Raw genomic sequence first — 21,754 nt, 5'->3', positions numbered from 1 at the left:
ATGAATGTTTTGTCGGTTTGAATAAAAGGTGACCTTGAAACTTTTTTTTATACCTGGGGGCATGCAAACCTTTTGGCGTGCAAGCGAAGAGCGATCATTTATCTGTTTTTTGGATTGGTCGTTTCCTAACTTGCATAAAGAAAGGATGTGGGGCAAAGATTTGAAAAATTGTCGTTTTTAAATGAGACATTCTTATTATACGACTGGATTAATCGAGCAGTTTTAGCACATAGTTCAAGCTCGTTAAAAAATAAACATAAGACATGAGCAAATGTTTCCCCCAGTGTTTAAGCTCAATAAAAAAAAATTAACCGATTTCTGGTAAATAACCATCGTGAATGTAGTACTTCAGCCTTTAAAGCCTTGGTTGTGTTCTCACCATCACCTCCACTCTGTATTGGCTGATCATTCACCTCCATTTGATTGTTTACCCCTTTTGAGGAACAACTGCGAAGAGTGATCCTATTAGCCATCCTTGTAACACTGTCGTGATTGGAAAATTCCAAACCTTACCTGGAATCAGCTGCTACCCCATTTTATCACTCGTTCCTCAAAAAACGAGTCTCCTTTAAGCTCTTTTCAACTGACTCGTAAAATATGAAAATATTGCCGAGCCATTGGCCTCTCTAGCTTGTTCAAGGGACCGGAAGTGCTATCCCTCCTTTAGATTTTAATCTTTTTGGACCTGAGGGATTATTACACAAAAAGATCGAGCGCTTGTTTTGTTCGGCTCGTTAAAAGTATCAAAAATTCATCCCTTCTGTATTGTTTTATACTTTTTCGGACTTAAGGGATTAGATGACGAAAAAGGATTTTTGGAGTTTCCTTTACGTCCCTTTTCAGACTCTCTAAAATTAAAAAGGACCGAGTTATCTTTGTCGTTAAACTCGTTAAAACCTAATAGCGACAAACTTGTCCATAGTAGACAAGAACGAGTTTCACTATCACTAGGCTCGTTAAAACATAGCGATGGGTTTGCCCGAAGGGAAAATTATAGAACAAGCATATGTTATCCTCCTCAAGCTTGACAAAAATAAAGAGGTACTGGTCAGCAATGACTGGGGAAAAATTGGGAAGAAAACTTGAAGAAACTTTGTTGGTAGCAAGTCGCTCTTGAACATGACACTTTCACTCCGCATCCAAGTCGGGTTGGGTTGTTTCATTCACCGGTCACATCACCATGGTCCCATCACACCATCCACATTTGGGGTTAATTCTACCAATCCATCACGTCAGTGTCGCCGATATGTTCAAGAGAAGTCACTCAGAGAATTCACCTGTGTCTCACCCGCTGCAATACATTTACGCTCCATTCTTTCATGACCGCCACCCTGAACCTTATATCACCAGATCGTTTTCACCTCCATTAAAATCATTTGCTCCATTCCGTGTCATTGATGTGGGATTCACTAAGGCCCTCCTATGACGGATCGCTTCTTGTCGACATCAGCTCATTATCCAAGAAGTTGATCTAGGGACAACCCTTTCAGTACTTTGAAACTTGCATGCCTCAATGGCAAGTTTCTCACTTCCGGCGACAAGTTTACATCAATGGCCTTCGACCGAAAGATTTTGCGTGGTGTTCGACGCCAAGTCCTTTATTCACACCACGTGAATTGTGCTGCAGTACCTTGAGGGTCATTATCATTATCGATGATTCCTCTCACGCCTGTTAACAGCGTACATCATTGGCTGGTAATCAGGCGACGTCTTTCCATGTTCGACTCCAGAACATCTCTCACATGGATTGACTTGTACTTCAAGTGAAGATCGAACGAGATTGAAGACCCCGGATCTAGTTTCATCCATCCAGGCTGCGATATATATTCAGGGAAATAAAGACATCAAATGTACATCATTGTTGCACAGATAATCATCCAATCAAAGGGATGATGGCTCTACCAGAATCATCAGTCTACACTCAGACGATTGTCTGTCCTATGTACATGAAAATGAATTTATAAAGCTGAGCATGGGAATGCCCGCCTCAGCTAGATCATGAAAATATTATGAAGATAATGTATTGTATTGTATCTTATTACAGGTCTCCTCCCAGCTTGAAAGAACTTCGGATCCTCATGATAAAGCATTTCACCCGACATCAAAAAGATTAACGACCTCATGCTTTAGGGGGCAACTGTTATAGACATTTTTGGGCACTGCAACCCCAAGCATAAAATTTCCATAAACCAAGGGTTCCTAAGTCCCTAAAAGTGTTGTTCCAACCCCTAAAGGAACAAGGTCAACTGATTACAGCTTCTCCCAGAAGTTCTCCATGAAAAAACACCCAGAACTGGTCAAAACAGGATCATTTCACCTGCTCCATAGGCAAAGTGCGTTGCATCTCACCTAAGTACACTTTGTGGGTGCGTTGCATTTCAAAAATCCCTTCTATGGGGTGCGATGGGCGAGAAGTGACAAATGGCAGTGTCAATCCGCGAGGTGGAGAGGCATGGAATCTTCCAGAAACTTCTCCTGTGACACTTGCCTCTCTGAATTCAACCAAGGATGAGTAAGAGATCATCAATCTCCAAGTGGAAGAAAGAACTATCAGAGGGAAGACACTAATCAAATGACAAGTTGACTCATCTCCCTTACAGATATCTATATATGGATCCCTCATCCCAAAGATCCAGAGGCTAGAATTTTGCATCTTGTAAGGAATTGTTGTTGGTTTCTTGAGGCAACATCATAGTGTTGGGTGATCTAAGCTTTGCATGAGGTGAAGAAGGGCTTACTTGCTGAGAGGATGATGCTGGGTCAGAACAACTGGTTGTAACTCTCTTGGCTCTTTCTTGATTATCAATAAAGCTATTCAACTTTTCCTCCATACTCTTGTGTCATTTATGTTTCATGCATTTGTATGGTCAATTTACATCTGATCCTAGATTGTTTATGATTATAGATCCATGTTCTTGTATAGTGTTATGCTACTTTGATTCTACAGGTACTCTGTGAAGCTGGACGTACAAGGAAGCAAGTAGCAAAGGACTATCAGAAGAGAGAAGAATTGAACTAGGAAGCAAGCGCAAGATAGAGGTTGGTCTCCTTTATTCTTCTCTCATCTATATTTCATAAAGGAAAAGTGAAAGTAGCTTTAATTTGTTTGTTTCTAAGGTAGCTACCACACCTTAGTGGGATTAGCAGTTTTGCATAGACACTTTTCCTTGTAACAGAACCCTCCACTATGGGGGAAAAATCCTTACCATCAGGGATGCGCTCCTCTAGTTGGACTTGCTTATTGACCTCCAATGCCTTTCAATACTTAATTGATGTTCTTGGCTACACTAGATTTGTCATATGTGTCTCGACTCACAAATGATCCAATTCTTCATTCACCCTACTAGCCTTCGGTCCCATCCAGGATCTCGAGTTATTGTCCGAAGTTTGATGGGAAAGCAAAAGAAGATCCTCAAGCCCATGTGATGACATATCACCTCTAGTGTTGTTCAAAATCTTACGTTGACAATTCTATTTATCTCCGTCTTTTCCAACGAACTCTCACAGGTGCTGCAGCCAAGTGGTACATCGAGCTCCCTCGAAGTGCTTATTATGACTTCAACTCTTTAGCCATAGCTTTCCTCACACATTTCCAATTGCCGATTCGTTATGAAACTGGCACCTATTTGCTTACATCGCTTAAGCAAAATACTGCGACCCACATCTCCAATCACATCCATGAATGAAGATGTAGGCATCGCCTGATCAAATTCGAGATTGTTGATCAGTTACTAACTGAATGGTTCAGCAAATCATTCACCGCTCCAATTTCTCGTGATATCGCTAGGGGTGGGTGTGTCATGGAGGAGCAAGGCGTTGCTCGTGCACAGTACTTAGATCTTGTTTACTCTTAGTTTGGCACTTTGTATGAGTTATTACTCGATGCTCCGAGGCTATCATCTGATCCAACAACATCGAAGTCACAGGCTACACCTCCTATTGATGGAGTAATTGGTTCTGTGTCCTAGGCCCCTGCAAAATCTTCTTCTAAATAGAAGTTAGCCTCAAACACTGCTTCCAATAGTCCCTCTCAAAATCCATGATGTTCAGTCTATCACAATGGACAAATCCTCAAAATGTAAGAAGAAAGGCAAAGTAAAAGGTAAAGTCAATTCCCCAAAACAGGTTCCTCCTCAGTCCTCTACTGGTGATGCTTCCCAATGAAAGCCTAAGTATCCATGCCTTATTTGTGAAGAGGAAAACTATACTAAGGGTTGTCCCAAACAATTTGAGGTTAGTCATTTACTCAAAGGGACCCCATCTGTCCTAAAAGCGCCATTTCTGTCCAGCAAACCCAAATGGTAGACTAGCCTCAATCATCTACTTCCTCAAGTTCACGAGTGTTCATGATGAGTAAGCACACTAATGTGACTACTAGATCAAAATATTATCAAACTCCTAGCCGAGCAGTAGGAAAATAAAAAGAAGCCGCCCCTTCTTCTGCCCCATCAAGTTCTAGTCCTCTTCATATAGAGTGACCTACCCCTGATTTTGCCATTCGACCACCTTCTCGAGGTGTGCTACGAAAGTCCTCATACAATCCCAATGCTCGCACCGCTCAGCACTATAATATTGTTGAGGATTTGGCTTAGGCGCCATCGACTATGTCTGCCCTCGAGGTACTTCAAAGTTGTCCATCTCAATGGAAATCATTACTATCGGCTATTGGGGGTATTGATCCTGTTGATTCCAGTCTTATATGTTTTGATCTAGAAAACCACATTCTGCGTATTCCTCATCAGATTGCCTTTCTCATTCAGGTCATCATCATTGAGAAAACCATTCACAGAACTGTCATTGATAAAGGTTCTTCCACCTGCATCATGTCTATTGCTTGTTGGAAGACAATTAGTTCTCCTACTTTGAACCAGTCCCCTAACACTTTGGAAGCTTTTGACGGGTGGGATTTGTGACCATTCGATGTCTTACCTAACCTTGCCATTACTTTGGAGGGAAAGATAGTTCACATCAAGGTAGAGATCACTAAAGCTAATCTCAATTATAATCTTCCACTTGGATGGAGTTGGACCCATGCCATGCATGTTGTACCCTCCTCCTTGTTCCACGTGATTCGTTTTCCCCATCAAGGGAAAATGGTCACAGTTGACCAACTGTCCTTCTTTGCCTCTTCCTCCTTGGATGACAATGTTTCGTATGACAAGCACACCTGCGCTCATTATGAGAGTCTAGGGGTAGGACTCTTTAAATATCCTGCTTTGATGGGTATATTTCCACTCCCACCTCCTCATGTTGCCTCTTTTAACATGATTTCAGTCAAGTCTGATCCTTGGGTCATTCCCTCTCATGATCTTGTTGACACATGGGGCAAGGTAATGCCATTAAGTCCTGCCGAAATTAATTACGTGGAAATTGTTTCGTCTTCACCTTCAGCATCCTCTAATTATCTTGTTTCGAAAACCTCTCTTGATATGTATTCTCAATCCCCGTGGCTTGGTTCTGGCCCAACAGTCATGTCTATGTGTCTTGAGAAGTTCTCTTCTCTGCTGCCTATTTACATTTCAATTTCTTCTAACATTGTCAAGATATTTCAACTGAGGGCACCTTTATCCCCTCATGGATTTAGGTTTTTTCTCCCTCCCCAAGTTTTTACCAATTTCCCATCATTGCAATGGGGTTTTCATCTAACTCATAACCCTCCCTCACCCATGGGGCATGGGAGCACAACCTTATATGAGTTCTACTCTATTATTTGGTCGATTCGATGCTTACTCATCGTGTCAATGGTAAAACTTCAGTTTTCATTTGTCTTGATTGATTACCAGAGTCCCAGCATGGACTCACTTAAAAAGTACTATGCTTAGGTTATCTTGCATGGTTACTTTTGTACAATAAGTGTGCTATTCATTTTTGTGCAATGTAGTTTGGTGTGTTGTTTTGCAAGCATCTTTCCTGCTTATTATGTTTTTGTCTACTCTGTAGATGTCGATGTCTCCTCACATCTATTTCACTAATTGTACTTTCCAAAGTACTCGAAACCTATCATCCACAGCATGGGCCATTTATAACCCCCATGGTGAGTTAATCTATCTTCAAGGGATTTGTCTAGGTCAAACAAGTAATAACATCATAGAGTATAGCGCCGTTAATGAATTGTTGTCAGAAGTTATCGCTCTTAGCATCTGGGATTTGGTTGTCAACTTTGATTCACAACTTGTCATTCTTCAACTCAACGGGCAATATTCCGTCAAAAACCCTCAGATATTGAGAATGTATCTACGTATTTGTCTATTGGAGAGAAATTTTGATTACATTACATATCATCATATTCTTATACATATGAATACAATAAAGATGCATTTGCTGGATAGACATTTTCGGAACATGTAAAAATAAAAATAAAAAATCATTTGTACCATAGTAAGCAGGAAAACATAGCATATGTGTGTGTGTGTGTGTCTGTGTGTGTGTTTGTGTGTGTGTGTGTGTGTGTGTCAATAATGTTTGTCATACATCAAAGCCTCAAAAAATAATGTGTGTCCAAAATACATCAGTGGCTAGCAGGCCTTATACATTCGTGGCTCGCAGGCCTCAAAAATATGGAATGCTAGACCTATGCACTAAACAACATGATGCTCATGATGGCATGTAACTTCTCAGACTACGTGAGTCAGCAGTCGATGGATCCGATCTGACACCGACACCCTATGCCTCTGGTACTGGCATGGGACATCACCCATCCGAGCGTACTCTGGGATCCCATGGGTCAAACCCTCGAGATTTCACGCAATCTCCTCCTCATTGTCGCTCCCCTCCTGATAAGGAGTGACATCAAATTGTTTCATGACATGTCTCGCAACCAAGGGCATCCCGGCAGGGCATTCTGGTCTAACATCTGTATTCATAAAGTCAGTGTCATGAACACATATATTTCAAAAATAGTAAAAACATCAAAAAACTAAAAAAAATGTTTGTTTTTACCTCCACCATCAATATCCTCTCCTTCTAGGAGTGGCATATCCAAATCTCCGTGGAAGTCAATACCACTATAAGGCCAATCCTCCACTACAATTAGTTGTCGTCGTAGCCATGAGAAGAAGGTGGGCTTGTAGGACATTTGATGGCCCCTCGTAACCTTGGGCATCAACTTGCTCCAACAGACCATATGTGGGTCTCATGGCATCGATAGATCCACCTCAGTCAGCTGGTATTGGAATAGTGGAACTCGCTCCAAGAAGAAGGTCACTAGCATAGACCCAAAGCAAAACTGCTTCAGGTTTCCCGCCTTAGCTTTTGATAGCTAGCGCTTCATGTTGATTTTCATAGATTCCACCCAATTAAAAATAGTGGGTGTTGTGCACTCGATATCATACGGGAACTTGGACTTGTTAGTCTCATGCGATGTTTGGGACCCAGCCACTTTATTGATGGTCAACAGTAACACTCTCAACACAAGATCCCGAACAGTTGCGATCTCGATCTTTCCACTCTTGGATTTGAGGGCTTTTGGGCAATGTTTGGCAAGTAAATGGACACGCTTGCCCCAATCGGCCTCAACCCATATAGGTTGACTGGTTCCCCTCTTTGGGACAGTACTATGATGAAATAAATATCTGACGTCTCCAACTCCAACTCTTGGTCACCGATGATAAAAATTTCCTAATTTATGTCCTAGAGACTAATTAGGTACCGTAACAGCTCAGGTTGAGCCCCCATCCTTGGTGTGAGAGCCACAGTTCCTCAAAGCCTCCAAGCAATTTGGATCAACTATTGCTAGAGTATCAATTTCCTCATTCTCTCGTTCTTTCCAATCCACGATTCTCAATAATTTTCTTCCTGCAAAAACCATTTAATCAAGTCAATGATCATTTTTTGATAGAGAAATTTGGCTCCAAGCGGTCAAATTGAGAAAAAAACATGTAATTTTTTGTTCATGGCATCGACATCACTATTTTAAAAATAGTGGCTTTGACTGCACAGTTGGAATTTTTAGCCACCCCCAATCGACGCGATTCCGTGCCTGGAAATCGTGCCGACTGAGGGTTATTTTTTTGCCCAAAGCTCCCCATAAAACCAAAAAAATGGCTAAAAATAGGAAAAAATAGTATGAAAATGGAGCTTAATGTCTTGGCTCTTACCTGCACCTGACGGCTCAGCGAATGACCTCCCGGATCTCCTACAATCTTCTCCAGAAAAATTAGGGCACAAAAGGGTAAAATATCTTCACACAAAAGTAAAATGGTAAATGGTAAAAAATAATCACTTTTTCCCCTTTTTATTCATTTTTATGAAAATCTTATGTTTTTCAAAGTGTTTTTGACCTATTTTTTCTTAGAAATGCATAATGCATTTACCTTTCTTGTGTAGCAACAGGTGACGGATTGTTGACGATGGTATTCGAGTCCCGTTTAAGCCCTTTTCTTGACTCGTAAAACTCAAATGAAAAGATCGTCGTGTATTTTCCCTTTTGACTTATTAAAGAAAATAAAATGAGGAGGTCTACTTTCAGCTCTTTTTTGACCTTTTAAACATGAAAATATTGTCAAGCTCTTGTCATTTTGAACTCGTTAAAGGATGTGAAACGTCATTTACCCAGTATACGTCTTACCCCTTTTTTGGGCTAGGATAAACTATTTACGAAAAAGGTACTCCTTGACTGAAATGGTCAAGCAGTGCTCTCAAGTATAATTTTCTACCTTTTTGGGCATGAGAGACACAAATGTACGAAAAGGGACCATGTGGAGTTTTCTTTTCTGTGTCTTTTTCAAACTCTCTAAACATGAAAAACATACCGAGTTACACCTTTTTCAGACTTGTTAAAACATTAAACGACATCATATTCATCACCATGATAAACATGAGCTTCTCCTTCCTAGGGCTCATTAAATTTCCTAGGTCAGATTCGTCCAAAGGATGAACTTACAGTGCAAGCACATGCTATCCCCTTCAATATTGCGATAAAAAATAATTAGGGGTACTTGCCAGAAATGGTGGGGGAAAATTTGGAAATTCTATCATTTGTGTTGACAACTCACTCTTGAACGTGACACTATCTGTTTTGTGTCGGGTTGGGGTATCCTCCTTTCATCATTGACTTTCCTGGGTTGGGCCGCTCATTTTTTGCCTTCCATTTGATCTCTGCTATGACATCAGGACCACCGATCCTATGGATCCAAAAGCTGGCAAACTCCAGAAGCGTGTTGTCGATATGTTCAAGAGTTAGTCCCTCTACAGTTACACTTAATCCTAATTCTCTATATCATCTGAAATCATTTTCATCCCTTTGTCTCATGTCGATGATGTGGGATACATCAAGGCCCTCCTTTGACATGGTTGCTTCCTATTGACTTCAGCTCATTATCTAGGAAGTTGGCCAAGAGACTCCCTTCCAGTACCTTAGAGCTTGCATTCCCTAATGACAAGTTCTTCGTACTCGATGGCGTTCACATCATTGGCTTTCGATTAGGTGATTTCACGAGTGTTCAACATCAGTTCCTTTATTCACATTCTATGAACTGTGCTGCCAGTACCTTGAGAGCCATTGTCATTATTGGTGGTTTCTCTCGTGCTTGTTAATGGTTCACATCATTGACTGGTAATCAAGTGACTTCCTAGCATGTTCTACTTCGTAACGGAAGTCTGGTAAATGGTTAGGCCAGATGGATTTGAGGATGTTAGTTTGGGCTCCTTTCCCCTATTAGGATGGAACTAATCCAAGAGATAAGGCCTTCTCCCATGAGAAGAGGAACCATCTCCCATCCATCCAAGCTATAAAAACCTCTCTTTTTCCCCAGCAAAATCTAGTTTTTAGTTTGGAGTTAGAATAATCAGCAAGACATCTATAGTCTGAAGTTTTTCTAGTGTATGTTTGAGGGGGAATAGTGTGCTTAGGTGTGATTTGAGACTAAAGGGTGTGGAGTACTAAAGAAGGTATGTTTTTGGTAATTATTTCAGCATCTTTTCATTAGAACTTACAAACCTTTTGCATCATGAACTAGGAAAATGATAAGGAATTGTAATAAAACCTATGAGATTAATGTGCAAAGCGGAAACACTGACAATTGTCATTTTCTTGTGCAGAAAGAAAGGAAAACAAAATACTGTTGTTCTGAAGGAAAGAACAAGGCCGAGTTAACTGTTGTCCCTTTGATGGGGAACCGTATGCAAACAAGGAAAAATAGATCAAAGCAAATCAGCCCTAGAAAGGAAGTGGAGATGTCAGCTCGGTGCAAGAAGGAAAAGAGAGAACTGAGAACTAACGGTTCGACGAATCCCTTAGGATCCTTTGATCCTAAGGGATCGCTGCTTTAACTATTTTTTCACCTAGACATCTCCACCTTCATCATTATAAAAGAGGCAGCACTGTTAGCTCGAGGGGGTCGAATCCTTATGTTTTTATGTAATTTCTCTGAAGATTGAAACTTTGATCATTGAGTCTCGTTGAGAACTAATCTACTGTAATTCCATTTTATGCATTAATACAAACTCGGTTGCTATTTCGTCCCTGAGTCTGGAATAACTTCAAGCGGTGTACCCCTGGAGGCTAAGGGCCCGGCCCTGGAGGACACTTGCTCCTATACTATTACGTTGGTTTATGCGTGGTTTTCTTATCAATGTTATTTGGTAATCTGATGTGTTTTGTTAGTTTACATCACATGCTCTATTATGTTTACTTTACTGAGACAGAACTATTGCATTGACTCTGCAACGTATCACTGTTCTTCTAAGTGTTGATATAATACTGTCAGTCTTTACAGAATATTGTTGCTGTTCAATTACAGAGCCTCTGTGTTGTGCACTTATTCATTGATATTACGGAATTCATCTTAGCGATTATGTTCTTTGCGATTGTTGGATCTATAGACATTGTTGTTCCATTCTGAAACACAGTCGTAATCTTTTATAACTGAGAGTGATAACTGGTTTACCAAGATCAGGTTACTATTAAGGTGTGTCATGTGCATATATGGTTTTGAAGTGCTATTCTATAATTCATCATTAATCAGTGTTGTTCCATTTTGGTGTGTTGTTTAATTCATCCTTAAGAGTGAAGGATTGCCATTTGATTCCTGTAGGTCACGATTCGTGCATTTGATCTTGTAGACTAAGGTGTTACTGCTTGCTAGACTTAGTTACTGTTACAATTTCCTGTTTGCTGCTCTATTTTAGATTTGCTGTTCCATTTCAGATTTGTTGTTCTATTTCTTATTTCGTTGTTCCATTTCTTATCATTCGTTCCATTTCCTGTCCTTTGTTATTTTGGTGTGAAGAACGATCCAGGGCTGTAGTGAGCACTGACATTTACTGCCTGGCTCCTAGATCCACGATCTGTTCTCTGATTTACCTTAGTTCCATCAGTGTACAAAGGGATGAGTTATTGCTACTAAACCCTTGACTGATCAATTGCTTAGTTTTCTAAATGCATAGTTTAAACTTTTGAAGTAGTTTGCTGTAAACAAGCATCCATTTACTCTTGTATTTCTGAACACTGTACTACTAGCATTACTCTGGCAAATGATAGCCTCAGATTGAGACACTCTTTGAAATAAAAAAAAGTTCCTGGATTGACAACTAATGTGAGGTAATTAGAGGTGAAAGAGGACCTTTTTATAGCTCGACATTTTGGCGTCGTTGCCGGGAAAAGAGTGTAGCCATTTGTTTTTTCCAGAGTAGTGTAAGAACATGTTAGGGAAGAATTGGGTTTTAAAAACGGAAGGTAAGAACCTACCTCTGGAGCATGTAACAGCCCTGCTCCCCTGTCCGCTTTCCTACAGATTTGCTGCTGTTTTATTTGGGTAGAATCTAGCAGCTGATTTGTGTGCATGACTAAGCAGAAAAAGCCAGAAAAGAATTCCAAACCTCTACCCAAGCCAGAAAAATCTAAGGGGCTGGTGACCCTTGGCCGATCAACCTTCATAGACGAAATCTTCAAGAAAGCAGAATCTCAGCCTTCAGTAGGACCCAGAAAAGTTATTTCTAGACAGCCTACTAGTTCCCTTCAGGCCACAGGATCACCATCTGTAGCCTTTGCTGAGGTGCATAGTCAAACTGAAGAGCAGGACTTTCAAGAAATTGAAAATTCTACTCCAGAACTATTGCAAGAAGGGAATTTCAGCAATCTTCATTAAGGAGGAGGAGAAACAGGGGAAACTGAGGAACCAAGGTCTCCTCTTGGGACAACTCAGCCATTAAACAGCCCAGACAAGGGAAGTGCTGCAAAAATCATTGTTGAAGAAACTCAATCTCCTCAGACATTAGGTACTCGCATTATCCCAGATAGAGGAAGTATTATTAAAACCATTCCTGTTAAAGCCATTCCTTCTCAACCTTGGAATACCCTCCTAGATATCCCAGAAGGTTATTGGAATATATTCGACCAAATGGCTCAAAACCAGCCAAACACCCAAACCTCTACATTGCAATACCCCATAGTGGATACTGCAGCAAATGCGCCCATGAAAGCAATCCATCTTCAACATATCCCTATATTCCACGGTCTTACATCAAAAGATCCGGATGCATTTCTATTTGAGTTCGATGTGCTGTGTAGGGGATATGATTACACCACCGACCCCCAAAAACTAAAATTATTTCCCTCTACATTAAAAGGGGCTACCTTAAGATGGTTTATGGGATTAGGTGGCGGGGTTATAAATAATTGGGATCAAATGAAAGAATCTTTTCTAAAGAAATATCAGGACTATTGTAGGTCTAGAGAACTGAAGGATGAAATATTCCAGATGGTAGCTAGACCAAATGAAACATTAGAGGAGTATGTGGAACGTTTTCAGTATAATCTTCAAAGATCTCCTTATGCATCACTACCTTTACCTGATAATGTGTTAAAAACAACATTAATTAGGGGCATGAAGGAACAATGGATTAAAACATTAAATGTTATGGGAAAAGGAGATATTTATCAGGAAACTTTTGCTGACATTATTGACTTATGTATCAGGAGTTCGAGAGGTAGCATAAGATTGAAACCGATAGAACATGATCGGTTTGTAGGAGATAATAAAATTTCGACAGAAGGAGTAATGCATGTAGAAATTGGAAATCTATTGGAAAATTTTAAAACTGATATACCAGGGATGCTAACTACATAACTTGATGTTATGCAGGCCAAGCAGAAGCAAATGGAGGCAGAACAAAATTTCGCAATCTTCTGTCCCCGATGCAGGAAGAAACATAACCATAAGGAGTGTCCACTAGATGCAGTCCGAACATGCGCCATCTGCACAAAAGATCACCTTACGGAAAGTTGTCCCTCACTTCCCGGATTAAAAGCAGTATATAAGGAAGCAGAAGAAGAGCCAGAATCGGTATATTTGCTCAACTAGTGTCGCTAGTGGCAGCCACGATAATATGGTATGTTTTCGGACCCGACCTCTTCTTTTCAGTCTCTGCAGTATAATGCTCAACAATATAATATGTGACAAAGTCAATCCCAACCCCCACCCCCAAACTGGTCACCTCAGTCGTTTCCTTCATCAACCCCGTGGCTGAATCAGGCAAGCCCTTCTGGTTGGCCGAATTTTCCATATACTCCACCATATTGGCAAAGTAATGCATACCCACCACAATGGACTCTGCCTACTTCACAAAGTTCAGCCTGGCAGACAAACTGACAAAGAGCGATGCATCAGCCAGTAGGAACCATGTCGCTCCCTCAACCTACACTGCCAGCCTTACAACAAAATCCCCAGTCTAATCTGAGACCGCAACTCCCAGCCCAACCCAACCCCAATCCAAATAAAAGACTAGTCCAATCTGTCCAAATAATAGAAACATCTGAAATAGCAGCTGATCTGAGGGAGTGTAATGATCTTCAGTTAAGATCTGGGCATATTATTGAAACTGAGGGAGAAAAGACAGCCCATGTTGAAAATCAGTTTCCCAGAGAACATCTATCACAAGAAGAGGATGTGAACAAACAACAAACTCATAACTAAACAACCACATCCTCTCCCCCGTTCCCAGAACGATTAATCATACCTCGACCTACACAATATCCTGATTTTGACATTCTGGGAGAATTACAAAACTTGTACATAAAAATTCCATTCCTCCAAGCCATTCAAGACATTCCGATATATGCAAAGACTATCAAAGAATTATGTGTAAAGAAACCAAGGAGGAATGTAGCAAACAATCCAAGAGTCCAAGTAGTTGGCACTCTATCTAACTTATTATCAGGAAAAGAAACACCCATTAAATACGAAGACCCAGGAAATCCAATAGTCACTGTACAAATTTATGGTCAAACCTTCCCTAATGCCTTAGTTGATCTAGGAGCTGCAATCAACATCTTAACAACTACTACTTGCCAAAAGCTAGGCATTACATCTGTAGAACCCACCTCTACCTTGTTAGAGCTGGCTGACCAATCTGTGGTTAGGCCAGAGGGCACGCTACAGGATGTCATGGTATCTATTGACTCCTGGGAATATCCGACTGATTTTCTGGTAATAAATCCCAAAAGCTGACTTGATGGACACCCATTGATTTTAGGTAGACCTTGGCTTGCAACTGCCGATGCCTATATTGGTTGCTGACAAGGCAATATGACCATAACGAGGGGAGAAAATATTAAGAACTTAGCCTTATATCCTCCAGCACAGCCAAGTGTCACAATGATCAAAACTAATAAGCACCCTGTATCATACCTTACTGACAACAATAGATCTCCATTAATTATACAAGAGGCACTTGATTTTAAAGATCAGACAGAGGACGATGCCATTAATAAATTTATTAGTCAAACTGAATTCATATCCTGCACACAGTGTCACATGATAGAGGCAACATTCAATAACGAATTAGAAGAAGATCCTCTTAAAGATACACATGATCAAACGATACTTGTTACCTCCGTTGCAAATAGTACAATTGTGGAAATCGAACCGGGAAAAACCTTAAACATTAATGCCAACCTCGCCTCCGAACAAGAAACGAATCTCATCCATCTGTTGAGGAAATATAAAGAAGCATTTGCATGGGACTATCCTGATATGAAAGGAATTGACCCTCAATTATGTACCCACCACATTTACATAGAAAATGATGCGAGACCTATTCACCAGCCTTAGAGGAGACTTAATCCTCATCTAAAAGATGTGGTAAAAGCTGAACTTCAAAAACTTTTAGATGTCAACTTCATCTATCCTATCTCCGATAGTAAATGGGTCTCTCCACTTGTGGTGGTACCAAAAAAGAATGGGAAATAGAGAATTTGTGTGGACTACAGAGAACTAAATAAAGCAACACAAAAAGACCACTTCCCTCTCCCATTCATCGACCAAGTATTAGACACTTTGGAAAAAAGGAAATTCTTTTCTTTCCTAGATGGCTTTAGTGGATACAATCAGATCCAAATTGCCCCTGAAGACCAAGACAAAACCACTTTTACTTGTCCTTGGGGAACATTTGCCTACAGAGTTCTACCTTTTGGCTTATGCAATGCTCCTGCCACATTCCAAAGGGCTATCCTCAACATTTTTGTAGACTTAATAAATGAAGGACTTGAAGTATACATGGATGACTTTACACCGTATGGAGACAATTTCGATCCAGCATTGGATACACTAGAAAAAGTCCTACAATGCTGCATTGCTACCAGGCTTTGTTTAAGCCATGAAAAATGCTATATGATGATGACTGAAGGACTTATTCTCGGACACTATATTTCAGCAGCTGGCATTCAGGTAGACCCAGCCAAAATCCAAATAATTTTGCTTATTCCCACTCCTACCACTCAAACAGAGGTACGCAGTTTTCTTGGATTTTCTGGTTATTATAGGAGGTTTATAGAACATTTTTCGCATATTGTTGCACCTCTATATGCACTAACTGGTAACATTGATTTTCTTTAGACAGAAAAATGTGAATGTGCTTTCCAGGATCTAAAGAAGCTTGTGTCCATAGCCCCAGTCCTTTGAGGACCAAATTGGGATTTGCCATTTTAGATATCATCTGATGCCTTAGATATAGCCATTGGAGCAGTCCTTGGGCAGGAAGAGGATAAAAAACCATATGCAATTTATTATATTAGCAAAAATTTATCTCCTGCTGAATTAAATTACACTGTTACTGAGAAATAATTTTTAGCTGTAATACATGCTATCAATAAGTTTAGACATTACATTACTGGATACCCTGTTATCTTGTATACAGATCATTCTGCCATCAAATATTTAGCAAACAAGCCTATCACAAATGGCAGAATAACTAGATGGTTGATTTTATTGCAGGAATTTGATATTACAATCAAGGATCGACCTGGAAAAGAAAATCCTGTAGCCGATTTTCTCTCAAGAATGCCAAAGCCAATCGATGCAGCAGCAGTTGAAGATCAATTTCCGAACGAGCATCTGTTTGTTGTTGCTGTTCAAACACCCTGGTATGTTGATGTTGCCAATTACCTAGAAGTAGGTAAACTACCGAAACATCTAACCCCTAATGAGTGGAAACAGATTGTTCAGAAGAGTGCTCGATTCTCGTGGGTTGGAGGCTACCTGTTCCACACAGCGGCAGACATACATATCAGAAGATGCGTTCGAGAGGATGAAATATTCGACATTTTAAAAGCCTGCCATGACGGACCATGTGGTGTACATTTCGCCAATCGTAGAACTGGACATAAGGTCCTGCAAACAGGGTATTATTGGCCTACAATTTTCAAAGATGCAAAGAAATTCGTCCAAGCTTGTGACAGTTGCCACAGAGCAGGACGCCCTGGTCAGTCCGATGAGATGCCCTTGAACCCACAGTTAGTCATTGAACCATTCGAACGATGGGCCCTTGATTTCGTCGGACCAATTAACCCACCCTCAAACCAGAAAACGTATATTTTGGTGGCAACAGAATATTTCACCAAATGGGTTGAGGCAGAGGCGTTGCCGAGAGCTACAGAAGATTCTGTCATATAGTTCTTGTTCCATATATTTGTGCGTTATGGCCTTCCAAGAGATATAATTATAGACGGTGGATCACAGTTTGCTGGGAACAAAATAGCTGCAACACTCAAAAACTATCATGTCCAGCATAAAATCACTACTCAATACCACCCACAAGCAAATGGTTAGGTAGAAAGCAGCAATAAAATAATAGAAGCAATCCTAACAAAAACAATCGCGTCACATAGACGTGATTGGGCTGCCAGACTACCAGAGGCACTGTGGGCTTATAGAACAACATGGAGAAGTACCACTAGTTACTCACCTTATCAATTAGCATTTGGCAAGCAACCCATTTTTCCCATAGAATTCAAAATCCAAACACTGTGAACAACACAGGAAGTTGGCTTAGATTTAACTGAGGCACAGATTAATCGATTGCAGTAGATCAATGAGCTCGATGAAATCAGGCTCTATGCACTCCAAAATACTGCACTTATCCAACAGCAGCGAGCTAAATGGCATGATGCTCTCATTAAAAATAAAGTCTTCCACGAAGGAGACTGGGCACTTTTGTACGATTCCAGGTTTCAGGACTTTCCCAGGAAACTCCAGACTCGTTGGTTGGGACCATATGAAATCTAGAAGGTACATGACAATGGTACTCTTACTCTAATCACTATTGACGGTTCTGGATATGCCTTCAAGGCAAATGGCCACCGAGTTCGCCTTTATCGCAAACCACTCACTCGGGAGTCCTTCTGCCAGCAGCTATGCCAAGACTCTGATATGGAAATTTTGGGAGAGGGAGAGAAGTATTCCTCACCTGTGATTCATTAAGTAATTTATCTCTTTTCACAATTTGTACATAATTTCTTTTTGTTTTTGTACATATTTTTGAATCAAATGCTTTGCCGTTACTTTTCGAAGCAGTAGCAATGTTATTATTTTTGTTGTTCCTTTTCTCAAAGGGACAACATTTTTCGTTCTTACTGTTCCTTTTTCAAAAGAACAGCACCTGTTGGATCAGCCATCATTCTGCTTTAATTTTGTTCTTTTTCTTTATTTTTGCTTTCTGCTATTCCTTTTCCAAAGGAACAGTACTTTTTCTTTTTGTTGTTCCTTTTCCAAAGGAACAACACTTGTGCTTTTTGTTGTTCCTTTTCCAAAGGAACGACATTTGTGTGTTTTGCTGTTCCTTTTCCAAAAGAACAGTGGTTTCAATTTTTGTTGTTCCTTTTCCAAAGGAACGCATTTGTGTGTTTTGCTGTTCCTTTTCCAAAGGAACATTGGTTTCAATTTTTGCTGTTCCTTTTCCAAAGGAACGGCATTTGTGTGTTTTGATGTTCCTTTTCCAAAGGAACATCGTTTCTGATCTTTGTTGTTCCTTTTTCTAAAAGGAACACCACTTGTATTATTTTGCTCTTCCTCTTTGAAGCAGCAACGTCCTCGTATTCCTTTTACTTATGCTTGTTCCCCTTGCTATTTTAAATTAAGGATGCTTACTGTTCCTATTCTTTCAAGTCTTTTGGAATACAGCTATGCACTTATGAAATGGATACAAAATCACAACATATTGAAATCAGGTGAATTGTAAAATCGTTATCTTTATAAGAAATTGCTCTGAATTGGTAAAAGGACAGAGGGAAGGACACACTTACCCATTATCTTTTGCTGTCATTGCTTCACTAACTCTGCTCAGATTGGTTATCTTTATCATGTGGGTTCCTTTTAAATCCTCTTTGATTATTATTCAGGAATAAGAGCAAAGGGTTTATATCTTCCTATTGAGATGTTAAGACTTCTTCCACCATTCCTACTCTTAAGGAGTGTTGAACCACCCTTTGTGTATAAATGGGATAGTACTTTATGAAAAAGAAAAAAGAAGAGAAAAAAGAGCAAACTGACTTGTTTATATAAAGTTGTCAAATGCAGGATAGGGGGTCTCACCAAGAGCCAGCCTACCATGATCATGAGGAAGAAAGTGAAGTGGCGTTCCCACTATGGCCACCACACCAGGGATATGGTCCAAAAGGTATATCAAATAAAGAACCCTTGGAACAGGAGGTCTCATCACGAGCCGGCCTGCCCACCTTTCGCTCCTTCCTCGTGAATGGCATTATGACTAACTGGTTACCAAGCCAGCATAATGGCCTACATTTTGACATCACACAACACTTCCTAAGCATACACAAAGGATCATGGTTCCATGGGTGAAATAAACAACTCTGCCAAGGTTATGGACACCTGTCGGCAGCAGAGCACTGTTAATGGTATTGAAGTCACATTATTTACACCAATAGGTAGTTATTAGCACCCTTCTGTTTCTTATACCTTAGTAATCAATCACATAAGATGAATGCATATTATTTTCTGAACCATACAACGCATGTAAATCTATTATCACCAATCATGACAGAGCAATTGACAATGACCGCATGAGACTTGGTATGTACGGCAGATGTCCTATCCTCCCAGCCTCGCATCATATCACAGCAATCTCTTACGTATTAAGCGATCCAACTTGACACCTCAATTTTGGTAATCTGCTACCTTTGTAAACATGGCATATTGCCATACGCTGTTCCTTTATGACTCTGCTTCAGAACAGACCACACGCCGCTCCTTTATTTGATGGCTAGGACGACCTATCACATTGCGGGGGGGAGGTTAACCTCATCATTCCTTGGATGACGTGTCAGACCGCTATAAGGGAAACTGCGTACTTGGAAATAGCACGGCTCAGCGGTATACTACTTTTTATTTTTTGCATGACTTGCTGTTCCTAAGCCATTTCCATTGTATATCCTGCAGCATTAGATTTTGAGCGATTCTCGAGTCTGTCAGCCTCTCTGTGTTTCTAACAGCGTGAACAACTACCGTTCCATTGCCAAAATTCTGAGATTTCATAGCAAAACCATAAACATGGGAGGGAGATCGATTCGGAGAGAACTGCTAGTGTTAACAGTCTCTGATGCTGCACGGGAAATCCTAGCAAGAGTCGGGTGGCTAACTTATCTCAATCACTTACAGGAATCCAACGAGACTGTAGCAATTGAATTCTTGTAGAACTTGCAAGAGGATCACTCCACAGTGAGGGGGAGACACATAGCTGTCACCGATGACATAATCGCAGAGGTCTCGGGACTGCCAGCCACTGGGCCTGTATGGACGCTAAAGAAGGAGAGATTGTAGAAGATTATAGAAACCTTCCAGGAGGAAGGCCAGAGCCTGGCAATTAGAGGAAAGGGGGTTCTACTAGTAGCATTAGGAGAACCGTGGGCAGAATTGGTAAGGACCATTCAAAGCTACATCACCTGTGAAGGAAGAAAAGACGTGGTAAGACCACGGCACCTTAAACTTTTAGCTGTGTTAAAACAAAAATGCTCTGTAAATTTATCTGCATTCTTGAATTCATTACTGCATGGTGTTGCACGGAGCACGAAAAAGGCATAGCATGTAGAATCAGTTGTTAGTCATCATGGGTTGATACGGTTAATAGTCAGCCATAACTTTACCCAGCAGCAGAGCAGCTGGGAAGATCTAATTGCCATGATAGATGGAAGATTGACCACACCATCCCCGAAACGTAAACATGCCACCAGTACACCTGAGCATCCAGAAAAACGAAGGAAATCAGTCCGACTAGCATGGCTATGAGGGAGGCTGGAGAAGCCCCAAGGAAATACCAACCAACCGGTAGAGATAGAAGATACAGGGGATGAGCAACCCCCATGATTAGAAGGAGAAGACAATGAGAAAGTAATGCAGGAAAACGAGGAAGGAGAAAATGAGGAAGAAACTGAGAAATCTGAGCAGGAGGAGGAAACGGAACAGCAGGAAGGCAGCCCAGTGCAGGATCCATTGAGAGAAGATGAATTGGCCAAAGTTTTGGCCAATATGGGCGAATATGGCCAATCTTCCAGCCCATCAGACCTCCATGCTGAAGAAGAACCAAAAGAACACTCTGCTCAGGAGGGAAATGCACCTGAAGAATCACATGCAGAGGAAGTAGAAGAGGAGAGTCAGCCCGTTCATGATGAAAACATGACAGGAGATGCAGAACAGGAACAATCCGTTCCTAGCCAGACGACACCAGAAGAAACTCCGGAGGCAGGGGGGCAGAAAAGGAAGTCACCCAAGAAATAACAGAACCAACTAGGGTTCTTGTCCCGGAGCAACCAGAGCAAAGCAACAAAGAAGCACCCCAGAAGCAAAATCCGGGAATTGATCATAGTCCAGGCCGCAGTGAACAGTCTGCTATTTCTTCTAAGGAAATTGAGGAAATTAAGAAATTACGGAAAGAACAGCAGCGACTACTAAATGTAATAGTTCAGCTTCGACAAGAAATTAGGATTTTGAAAGCAAGGAAAAGGGTAAAAAGGACTTCGAGGAGGAAACATGCAACTGATCCAGTAGAACCCCTAAAGACAAAGGATCAGAGGACCAGAGTCCACCCTGCTGTTCAAAATCCTATCGAAAAACGGGATGTTGTTCCAAGTATTGTTGAGAAGCAGACTGATGTTCAAATTAAAAAGGAACAACATTTGACTGATATCCACGTTAAGATAGAAATGGATGATAGATTGACCTGCGATAAGGAAATTCAGATAGAGGCACCACCCTCAGGAGTGATAAGGGTCATGAACGCAAGACAACGCAATAGGAAAATTCAGGTAAAACTCCCGGTCTCCACTGCCGCATGGGAAAGAGATCCGAGAACGAAAACCCTATGGGAGGGTTTGACGCAAGCTCAGCAAGCAACAGAAAATCTCATAGAGCAAACGGTCCCTCGGGAAAGGTATGAAGAGCTACAGCAACAGCTTAGGAACGTCAATCTATCCGAAAGCCAGGCCTTTGAAGGGTGGCAAAGGGAAGAAGAAAAAGTCGTGAAGGTA

Source organism: Pinus tabuliformis, chromosome 6 (assembly GCF_031772625.1).
Source record: "Pinus tabuliformis cultivar Carrire ecotype Pingquan chromosome 6, CPIR1, whole genome shotgun sequence".
Taxonomy (NCBI): Eukaryota; Viridiplantae; Streptophyta; class Pinopsida; order Pinales; family Pinaceae; genus Pinus; species Pinus tabuliformis.
Note: the sequence above shows the minus strand (reverse complement) of the source record.